The sequence below is a fragment of the Carya illinoinensis genome, chromosome 4 (assembly GCF_018687715.1).
Source record: "Carya illinoinensis cultivar Pawnee chromosome 4, C.illinoinensisPawnee_v1, whole genome shotgun sequence".
Lineage (NCBI taxonomy): Eukaryota > Viridiplantae > Streptophyta > Magnoliopsida > Fagales > Juglandaceae > Carya > Carya illinoinensis.
Window position 1 is genome coordinate 38,871,954 of NC_056755.1, and position 12,467 is coordinate 38,884,420.

Here is a 12,467-nt window from a genome sequence, read left to right on the forward strand (position 1 = left end):
CACCTGAAGAAAACTTCGGACGTCCCCGCACCTGAGGACAGTCCACGAAGCCTCCCCCATGTCCCTGCAGCTAAACAGCCTCCCCAGCGGCCCCTCCACTAACATCTTGTATCGCCCCTGCTAAAACCGAGAAACAGGGCAAACCGCCGAAAGAGCCATCGTCGGCCACTCACCCCAGAAAGCCGAGGCCAAAACACAAACCTACGGAACCTCTCCACCAGGTCAGCCCACGTTTCCGCACCGCTTCCCAACAAAGAACGATCGGAAGGAGGAGCACTGGGGTTAGCCGAGGGCAAGCCTTGGCGTAAGAGCCACGGCGATACAGCGCCCTCCACCAGGAGCTTCCAAAAACCAACAACCCGACCCAACAAAATAAAGCAAACCAGAAACAAACTAAAAGAACAGCCACTAAAGACATGAAACGGAAAACAGAGAACGGAGGGGGGAAGAGAAGGGAGGATGGAGCCGAAGACTCGGTTCCCCCTCTCCCCCCCGAACGGGTTCAGAAAGCTGGGTTTCTAGAGAGAAGGCGGAGGTTCTCTCTCTAGGCGAAAGTGGAGGTTGCAATCACGTCTATAAATTTAATTTTGTAATATCCTTTTATAGCTGCGACGCTTATAAAAAATATTACACAGCCAAATATTTTGTTAACTTGGGCCTTGGCTAAGTGGTTGGACAATCATTTTATAGTTTTTAATTGATTTAGGAATGTGAGACTCTAATATGAAATTTTGATGATAATATATTAAGAATAGCCTAAAGGACCTACCGTATATATATATATATATATATTTCTTTTGAAAGGAATAATATTTTCATTAAAAAATCAAGCCATGAATGACTTATCAAACTGAATCACAGACATAACTTCCTGAGGACCATCCTCAATCCATATAGACTCATTTTCTAAATACATGCCTAGTTTAGCAGCAACATGAGCAGCCTGGTTGCCACTTCTTTTTGCAAAGCATAATCTCCACCCATCATGAGCAGAAATGAGATGTTGAATGTCATCAATAAGTTGACCCTTCCAAAAGAAATCATCACTGCTCACATTAACCCCCATCAACAACTTGTTTTGCATCACCTTCGAAAAGCACCTGATTTAAATTCATCTCTTGAAAAAGGTGAATACCCCTGATAAGAGCATAACACTCTGCTGAGAATGTAGAGCAAACATGCAACCTCGGAGCTGACACCACAATCTCAAACTCCCCCTTGTTATTCGTTACCACAATAACAATGCCCATAATCCTCTTCTCAACATCATAAGTAGCATCAAAATTAAGTTTGCAAAAGGGGTCAGTTGGTGGACTCCATCTCACATCTGCAACCAGTCGAAGGATACTAACAGCGTTAGACATTGAGCATTGATTTATATTATGAAAAACCTCCATTTCATTTAATCTAGATCAAAGAAGAGTAGAGGGGTTATTAAATTTGTTGTTAAAAACAAAGTAGTTCCTTCTAGTCCATAGTTTATAAAATATAGTAGTAGCCTATTCAAGAAGCTCGTCATCTAATCTGGTGAATAAAGCATCCCATAGTTGTTTAAAGTCTTGAAAATCAGAATTTCATTTCCTGAGAGGACTATCCATATCCCCCCAAACGTCCATAGATGCAGACAATTCCAAAGAACATGAATTATAGACTCCTCACCCCTCTTGCAAACTGGACAAAATTCATCCTCAACTATTAATCTTTTCCTCAGAACCTGCCTTGTAGGTAATATTTCATTGAGTGCCTTCCACAGAAATTGTTTAATCTTCCCTAGGACTTGCAATTGCCATAACTGCCTCCAAACCACCTCAGAATCCTCTTATTCTCTCATTTGATGACTCTCCTTTATTTTGCTTTGACAGAATACAATCGAAGAAATAAGCACCCTTAACTGAAAAGACCCCCTCTGTATTCCTAACCCAAATCAGCTTGTCATTGATGTCCCTCATGTTGAGAGGAATATTGCATATAAGCTTCACCTCTTCTGAATAAAAATTGCTTCAATTAAATCAATCTTCCATATGCAAGTATTACCATCTATTAACTCAGCAACTGTAGAATCCTCATGCAGCTAATTAATAGGTGTCTGAACTTTATAAGCGATATGTTGTGGGAGCCATCTATCATGCCAAACTTTCATGTTGTGCCCATTTCCTACCCTCCACATTGCACTGCTTTCACCAAGTTAATAGAGGACCATATACTCCTTCATATGCAAGAAGGAGAGGATCCTATTTTAGACTCCAAGATGCCACAATTTTTGAAGTATTTACTTTTAAAAATCTGAAACACCAAGGAATTTGGGTGTTAAAGTAATCTTCATACTTGTTTAGCCAATAGTACTCTATTGAAACTATTTAGATTCCTGAAACCAAGGCCACCTTTGCAAATAAAAGATGGTTAATGGTGATCCCACCCTTGAGGCAGCAACACCTTTGATGAGTCCATTGCTTTCAGCTTGTTGAAATAGGGAACTGAGCAGTGATCACCTTGTCTTAGGCCTCTTGTGGGAAGAAAAGTCTTGCCTTGGATACCGTTAACTTTAACCAAATATGTCACATTTTTGACACATAATATAATCAGATTAGTCCACCTCTCACCAAAACCCATCTTCAACATCATGGCCTCTAGAAAATCTCATTCAACCCTATCGTATGCTTTAGACATATCCAATTTAATAGCCGTACTACCCACCTTGCTCTCTTGTCTGGCCTGCATAGTGTGCAATAGTTCATAGGCCACCATCACATTGTCTATGATGAGCCTACCTGGAATAAATGCGCTTTAGTTCCAAGAAATTACAACAGCCAACACCTTTTTCATTTTGTTTGTCAAAACTTTTGCTGTTAACTTATAGAACACATTGCATAAGCTAATGGATCTAAACTCATTCATAGAAGAAGGGGAGTTTACCTTAGGAACCAAAGCAAAAAGAGTATGGTTCAGACTTGCAGGCATAACAGCATTCCTTAAGAAAGCCAAGACAGCTTGAGTAACCTCTCTACCAACTATCTCCCAATGGTCTAAGAAAAAGCTAGCACTAAAGCCAGGAGCTTTAAAGGGAGAAATTTGTTTTAGAGCACATAACACTTCCTCACTAGTAAAATCTTTTTCCAAATCACACCTCATAGCTTCAGAGATTCTAGAATTCACCCCCTCGAAGTATTGACTTATACAATCTCTAGAAGGATAAGTAGAGCAAAATACCTATGAGAAGTGTTGCCAGAAGCCATGCATAATTTCATCAAAATATTTTAGCACTACGCCATCAGCATTCATGATCTTTTTCATATAGCTTTTCTTCCTTCTTTGATTGACACATTCATGGTAAAAATTGGTATTCCTGTCACCCTTTTCAAGCCAATGTCTCTTAGCTCTTTGCTTCCATTTAATGTCCTCTTGATCCAACAGAAAATTAATTTCCTTTTGAATTTGTTTTTGAAGAACCAAAGAGCTCGATACCTTATTTTCCTGCAGCTATGCTAATAGTCTAGATTTTTCTTTGATAGTCTTTGTTCTCTCTCTATCCATGTTCTTGCTCCACTTCTTTAGACCTGTTCCACAAGCTTCAAGTTTTGCTTGCACAGATTCAAGCAAAGTCCTCCCAGCACTCCCTTTTTGCCATTTTGCTGCTACCAATGAAGTGCAACCCTCTTCTTTTGCTTAATTGAGCTCATATTGGAAACTACTAGGACCTCTTCTTGGCACAAGCCTGATCTAGCCACAGTCTAACATTAAGGGTAGATGGGCAGAGCTAATAGCAGTAAATGTATCAACTCTAAAATTTGTCATTTCTCTAAATTTTTATTTTTATTTTTCAGGTTTGAATAGCATATGAAATATTTTTTATTTGTTTATATCTAAAATCTGTTTCTTTCTTCTTCCTTTTTTGTTATGTTTTTAGTAAACTTGAATCTACTTAAAAGCAATATATATTTGTTATATGTAAATTCTTGTTAAAAATGTGCTAAATATGAAGCTAAAAAAATCTCGAATCTGACTTCACTTTGGCTTATATCTGTTAAGTTGGAGCTTATGTAAATCAGAGTTTGGATTTAAACCCCACCAAAAGTTTGAATCGAATTTCTTGGATACCGACTCACTCAGTGCTTGGCTCTACTTATGTACAACATCGACAGGAATGCGCACCTCCGTTTATTGGGAATCGATCAAACCCAAGACCCTAAACCCAGTCCACTTTGTTGGAAGAGAACATAAGAGAAAACCTTGAAGAACAATTGAGAAGAGAAGAATCTCTTTGATGCCAGAAATCCAAGATCACTTGGTTGACAACCTTTGATCTCAATACAAAATTCTTTCATGCTTCAACTTGTATTAGAAGGAGAAAGAACAATATTGAATATTTGAAAATTGGCCCTAGAAACTGGACATCTGATTCTTCCATCATCAAACAAAAATTCCAAGAACACGTCCAAAACATTTTCCAAACTTCCAATCCTGATTACACTGAAGATCTTGAAGACCTTTTCCCACACAAAATTTCTAGCATAGACAATGAATTTCTCTGCCAAATTTCCACTCAGGAAGAAATTTAGAATACCATATCACAAATCCCCCCCTCAAAAGCTTGGGACCATATGGTTTTACTGTACTTTTCTATAAGTCTTATTGGGAAGTGATCAAAGATGACTTGTTGGCCTCCATTACTAACTTCTTCAAGAAAGGCAGGATTCTTAAAGAACTAAATCACACCAACATCACCCTGGTCTTAAAAATTGACAATCCAACCTCTGTGCACCAGTTTATACCCATTAGCCTCTCAAACATCTGCTACAAAATCATTGCAAAAATCCTTGCCAATAGACTCAAAAGAACCTTCCCAAACATAATTACCCCTTACCAAATAGCTTTTGTCCCTGGGAGGATAATTTAGGAAAACTCAATCCTAGCCTAGGAAGTGTTCCATCACCGGAGGAAAAAATGGGGAAAACAAGGTTTTATGCCTTTAAAGATTGATACGGAAAAAGCCTTTGACTACATAGAATGTTTCTCTTATCGATTTTTAACCATTTTGGTTTCAGTACGGTCTAGATTAATTGGATTGAACATGTATCTCCACTGTCACCTATTCCATCATCATTAATGGATCCCCTATGTCCCCATTCCTTTCCATCTTAGGAAGTGAGGTTTTGTTTAGATTAATCCATAAAGAGGAAGTAGCTAATAACTTGGAAGGTATCAGCATCTCCAGAAGAGGCCTTTCACTCACTCATCTCCTCTTTGTTGATGACCTTATACTCTTTAGTACTACCTCCTCTCATAATGCTCAAGTGCTGGCCAAATGCCTCAGTTCCTAACCTTCTTGGGCTGGTTAAAAAACTAACCATAATAAGTCGTCTTCCATTCACTTCAGCGGTAACACATCGAGCAACACCATTAGAGAGGTTAAGGAATCCCTAAACTTCAAAGTCTCCCCACCAAAACTTAGATACCTAGGTTTTCCACTCTTTAGTACTGCCTCCTATCATAATGCTCAAGTGCTGGCCAAATGCCTCAGTTCCTAACCTTCCTGGGCTGGTTAAAAAACTAACCATGATAAGTCGTCTTCCGTTCACTTCAGCGGTAACACATCGAGCAACACCATTAGAGAGGTTAAGGAATCCCTAAACTTCAAAGTCTCCCCATCAAAACTTAGATACCTAGGGCTCCCACTCTACTTTGGTTCAAACAAGAAAAATCTTTACGAAGAAGTTTTGGATAAAGTTCAAAACAGATTGCAAGGTTGAAAATCTGAGATCCTCTTGCAGGTAGGGAGAACTACTCTAATCAGATCGGTAGCCTACTCAATTCCTTCTTACACCATGTCAACAATATGGATGCCAAACTCTGTCACAAAAACATTAGACACATCTCTTCATAGGATCTGGTGGGGTATAGATGATAACAATCCTCATAAATATACCCCCAAATCTTGGCAATCCATTTGTACCTGAAAATCTCTATGAGGGCTTGGTCTTAAAAAAAATGTCATTTTTTAATAAAGCTCTCATTTCAAAATTTGCTTGGAGCTTTATAAATAACACTGGCAAAATTTGAAAGAGATGCTTAGCCAATAAATATCTTAAGAATTCTTCTTTCTTTGAAGTAAGACCAAAGCCTACTAATTCTTGGTTTTGGAAAGGACTTCTTAAGCAAAGGGACTTTATGAAAAACTCCTCATGTTTCTAGATCAACAATGGGACCATAGCAAAGGTATGGATGGACCCTTGGATTCCTACTCTTCGGTTACATAAACCTTTGCCTAACCCCAATAATCCAAAAATTGACCCCAACATGAAAGTGGCTGAGCTCACCCTTGAAGAACCAAGAAGATGGAATACTCTCTTACTTCAAGCTCTCTCTGACAATGAAACAATCAATGATATCAAGAAAATTCCCCTGTCAAACAATAACATTGGACCCACAACACAACAGGAACCTTCATGGTCAAATCAACCTACACTGCCTTGCTGCAATCAAACCTTTCCATTGAAACACATTACACTACTACAGACTGGAAAAAGCTTTAGAAACTTAAAATCCAAGATAGGCTAAAATTGTTCCTCTGGAAGGTAATTCACAACATCCTCCCAACAAGATCACTTCTAAAAAGAGTCATTCACCTTCAAGATGATCAAACCAATTGCCCTTGTGTGAAACAGAAGAGGAAACCCTCTCTCATCTATTTCTAAACCACTCATTTTCTAGGATTCTTTGGAGAAATTCGAAATGGGCTTTAGACATATCATACTTTGCAAGGCAACCTTTCTCAAACTGGATCTCAATAATTCTAAACCCATCCATTGGCCTGAAAATCTCTGAAGAAGATGCTCATTCTTTCCAACTTTTTGTTGTTATAGCCATGGATAGTATCTGGTTTACTAGAAACCAAGTCATTCACAAAGGTGTTAACCCTGACCCAATCAGCTTTGTCTCAATAGTCACTCAAATTTTCAATGAACATAACAAAGCTTGGCATATTACCCAATCCCAACAAGAGACCAGATGGCAGTTCCCCCTTAAGGATTCCACTCACTCTCCTTTGATGTAGTAGTTAGAGATAATGGAAGCACAATAGAAGCATTATGTAGATTAGATAATGGCAGCCCAGTCTTTCTCCTAATAGATTTCATCAATGCCACAAATCCTAATGTGGCAGAAGCCTCTACGGCACTCATGGTAATTCAAGAAGCAAGTAGCAGAAAGATTAACAAGATTATCATAGAAGGAGACTCTAGGAAAGTGATACAAGGCATTTCCAACTCAAAGTTTGAACCAAATTGAATGATGCAACCAATCACAAGAGACATCTATAAGGTTCTTGCAAGAACCTTCTGTACTATCCAGAACACAAGCAGGGAACTCTTAAGAATCAATCACATACACGTAGGAAACTCAAGAATTGATGAGCAAGATTCAATGGTGAATCTTGTAGAGAATCTTCGAGGGATTCTCAACCTCCAAGAATTTGACTCCACAGAAAATCCAAGATAAAATCTACCAGCTTACTACTGCTTATATACTGCAGTCGTGAAGCTCTGGATCAATATTTGATCCTACACAAAATGCAGGTTACAAAGGATAAAACGCCAATTAAACACACAGGTAGTTAAACTCCCCATTTCATTAACACAAATCGCAGCCCACTATACACTAAACGACATCTCCCTTATTAAGCTTCAAAACACATCGTTTTATTAACACCTTCCTTTTCGTTAAAACGGTTATTTGCAATCTTAGCTCAGCTCACTACACTGCACATTCCTTACCTCAACATTTCCTTCTTCAAAGTTTCCCCAAGGCACTCGTGACAATCTCTCCTTCTTCAAGGCCTTGCCCCCAAGGCACCCATGACAATCACAAAATAGTGCCCACCAAATGAGGGTACATGGATCTCAGTTTGTATAAGTATTCACAGGAATTATCCTCAACTACAGCTCCTAGCCACTTCACCAATACCTCAGTAACAGCACGGTTGCCCAACTTCTTCATCCTCCTCTCTAAAATCATTTCAGGCTCAAGCTGAACACTCCCTTCATCATCAACTGGAGAAAGAGTAGACAAGGGAGAAATCTGATCTCCTAACTTTTTCTTGAGGTAAGAGACATGAAAAACTGGATGGATTTTCGATGTAGGAGGCAAGTTCAACTTGTAAGCCACTGAACCAATCTTTTGAATCACCTGAAAAGGACCATAGAGTCGAGGAGCAAGTTTCATGTTATGCCTTATAGCTACTGATTTCCGTCTATAGAGTTGTAGTCTAAGAAAAACCAAATCTCCTTGCTCAAAACTCCTCTCTTACCTCTTTCTATCAGCAAGGAACTTCATTCTCTCTTGTGCCTTTTGTAAATTCTCTTTTAAAAAAGACAAAATCTGTTCTTTAGACTTCAAGTGTTGATCAACTGCAGCATTAGCAGTAGTGCCTGCCACATAAGAGAGTAACCTTGGTGGTGGCATCCCATATAAGGCCTGAAATGGAGAGATTCACGTGGAAGAATGCACAGTTGTATTATAATGCCATTCAGCCATAGGCAACCAAGTACTCTAGCTTCTTAGTTTAGAATCAGTATATGCTCTCAGATAAGCTTCTACAACTTTGTTTAGTGCCTCAGCTTGACCATCAGATTGAGAATGGTAAGCTGAGCTCATATACAAGATTGTAACTTGCATTTTAAAAAGCTCTAGCCAAAACCTGCTTGTAAAGACCACATCACGATCTAAGACAATGGTCCTAGGCAGACCATGAAGTTTGAAGACTCCTGAAAAAAATACTTCAGCCATTGTAGCTACTGTATATGGATGAGACATAGGAAAGAAATGACCAAACTTGGTCAATCTATCCACCACAGTTAGGATGGCTGTCATAGCATTTGAGCTAGGAAGCCCTTCAATGAAGTCCATAGCAATATCTAACCAAGGAATCTGAGCAATAGGTAAAGGCTGAAGAAAACTTGATGGCAGCACATTTTCAGATTTATTAACCTGATAGACTTGACATTCTTTCACCAGTTTTCTGATATCCTTTCTCATACCAAGCCAATAAAAGTCAAGCTTGGCCTTTTTCAATGTCTTATGATACCCACGGTGACCTGCTTTTGAACTGTAATGCACATGCTGCAATACTTTCTTCTGAAACAAAGATCCAGGAACTATAGCCAGTTTCCTTTCCCTTAAAATAAGGCCTTGTTGCACAGAGAAATCCTTATGAACCTGTCCACCCTTCTGTAGTTCATCGAGTAAATGAATGAACTCAGAAGACTCCTTATAGCTCTCTTTAAGTTCATCTATCCATAAAGGACTTGGAAATGAGATCATGGCAAATGTAGCTGAATCCTCTTCCATCTTCCTTGAAAGTGCTTCAGCTACTTTGTTGTCCCTCCCCCTCTTGTACTCTACTTTAAAGCCATAAGCTTGGACATCCATTTATGTTGTGCTTCTGTAGCCACTTTCTGTTCCAACACATGCTTTAAGGCTTGTTGGTCAATTTTGATTTTAAAGGGCTAACCCAACAAGTATGGTCTCCACTTCCCCACTGCACTCACAAGTGCTAGAAATTCTTTATCATAAGTTGATAAGAGTAACGCTTTACCCTTAAGAGCCTTACTAAAAAAAGCTATAGGCTGATCTTTCTGCATCAAAACAGCCCCCAACCCAACTCCTGAAGCATCACATTCAATTATAAACTCTTGAGAAAAGTCTGGTAACCTTAAAATAGGAGGCTGAGCTATGGCATTCTTGAGTTGTAAAAAGGCTTTTTCAGCTTCTTCAGAACAAGAAAAGGAATTCTTTTTTAATAAGATGGTCAATGGGGCAGCAATTGAACCATAATTCTTGATAAACTTCCTGTAATAGCCAGTTAAGCCAAGAAATTCTTTTAAAGCCTTAACTATTTTAGGAAGAGGCCACTCTATCATTACGGAAATCTTGGAAGGATCATCTTTCACCCCTTCTCCAAATATAATATGGCCTAAATAATCAACTTCCATGACACCAAATCTGCACTTAGACTTTTTAGCAAACAAAGAATGTTGCTTTAAAATAGATAAGACTGTCTTTAGATGCACTAAGTGTTGTTCTAAATCTTGACTGTAAATCAAGATATCATCGGAAAAAACCAGTACACACTTTCGAAGAAAAGGTTTAAAAACATGATTAATTAAATCTTGAAAAGTGGCAGGTGCATTAGTAAGCCCAAAAGGTATTACTAAGAACTCATAATCTCTTGAGTTATAAATGTTGTTTTAGGAATGTCTTCTTTCTTTACTCTTATTTGTTGATAACTTGATCTCAAATCAAATTTAGAGAAATAACTTGCTCCATACAACTCATCAAGGAGCTCATCAATCACAGGAATTGAAAATTTGTCCTTGATAGTTTCCTGATTTAGAGCTCTATAGTCCATGCATATTCTCCATGTGCCATCAGCTTTCTTTACAAGAAGGACAGATGAAGAAAATGGACTTTGACTTGGTCTAATCACACCATTACTCAACAAATCTTAAACAATCTTTTCAATCTCTACTTTCTGATAGTGGGGGTACCTATAGGGTCTTACAGAAATTGGAGCAACTCCCTCCTTCAAGACAATTTGATGATAAAAAATTCGAGGTGGTGGCAACCCAACTAGTTCTTTAAAAACAGATTGTAATTGTTGCAAAACTTCTTCAACTTCAGGTAAATGTTGCACCTTCTCTTTATCATTCTGTAGTGCTATAAGTTGTAGGAACCACTCTTGCTATCCAATGAAAGAAGATTTCATCATATGAACTCCAGCTTCTACATGCACCTTGTCAGATAACAACCCTTGCAAGATTAGCTGCTTAGCACCAATTTGAAATTGCATTGACATTCTTGTAAAATCCCACTGAATAGGGCCCAATGTTTTGAGCCATTGCACTCCCAAAACAATGTCACAACCCCCAAGAGTTAGAACATGGAAAGGAACCCAAAACTTAGTTCCTTGAATGCTTATCATTTCCTTACATGTACCTTGACTAACTATGGTAGTCCCATTAGCCACTTTAACTTGAAGACCCCCATCATCAATCACCCTCATTTTAGTTGCCTTCACCACCAAAGGATCCAACAAGTTGTGAGTACTTCCTGAATCCACCAAGATTTCACATCGTTTTAGTAACACCTTCCTTTCCATTAAAACGGTTATTTGCAATCTTAGCTTAGCTCACTGCACTGCACGTTCCTTACCTCAACATTTCCTTCTTCAAAGCTTCCCTAAGGCACCCGTGACAACATCAAACATCTTTTTTGAAACTTTGAAGCTGGCAAGCACAAATATTCATCGATCTCAAAATCGATGTGTGCATAACATAGCGCAATGGGCAGCTTCCAAACAAGTGTATGGAAGCATCCCCCTGAGTCTTTTAGACTTTTATAGTGGAAAAGATCCTCCCATTTCTGTATAATTAAGCTATACTTATGGTTTCATGCTATAATATATGCTTGCTTAGAAAAAATAGTCAATTCTGCTAACTCGTTACCTCAATTGGAAATTGCAGCTCTTCTTCTAAGAATCTTATTGGAAATGAATCTGCAAATCCCCAGAGAACTAGACCATAAGTCAAGTTTATAAAACTCTTAAAAGGTCTGAAGAAATTTGTAGCCATATTGTGGTATGACTGTCCACAAATGCAAAAGAAAGAACTAAGATTTTCAAATGCAACCTTCTAATTTCCTATTGATGCAATAGTACTACTCCATATAGGGGAGACAGTGGAGATTCGAGAATATTGCGTATGGTTTCTTCTACTTCTTCTTTTTTTATTCCCCAAATTTTTTGCCTTCATATGAGGTAATATATATATATATATATATAGATATATGATGCTCCAAAATTTCAAAGTAAAATTCATCATTTATTGAAAACAGGCGAGGTAGCCTGATGTTGTAATTGATTGAAATGCTAGGGTGAAGTATCCATATGCACAAGGGTGGGAACATTGTTCGTACAAGTGTAGACTCCAAACGAGAAATTAAGGGAGTGGCTCTATAACATGTCAAACTTATTTATTCAAAAATCTTAAATGTAAAATAAACGAAAACCCCACAAAGTCTCAAATAATGCATCATTATCTAAAAATGATATTCAAAGGTAAAATAACTAATTTCCTATATAAAACCCTCCAATAGTCTCTTGTACCCTTTGTCACTTATTTCAAATCTGTTAACTCAATTGTGCCTCTTAGGCACTTATTCCTCTACACTCAAGTACCAATCTTGCCCATAATTCTTATTTCTGGTCCTCAATTGGAACCTCAAAGTCATCTGAAAAATAATGGAGATAATTAAATGAGTTATCAATAACTCAGTAGGCAGCGAACATATATTAGTGTGTAAATATGAGCTAGTTACATATGCATAAACAGTTGATTCCCAAGAAAAAGAAATGTAGTGGTATTTTTAGAAGCAATTCATTTCAGTAATAATTTATAATACAAGAGACCTCAACC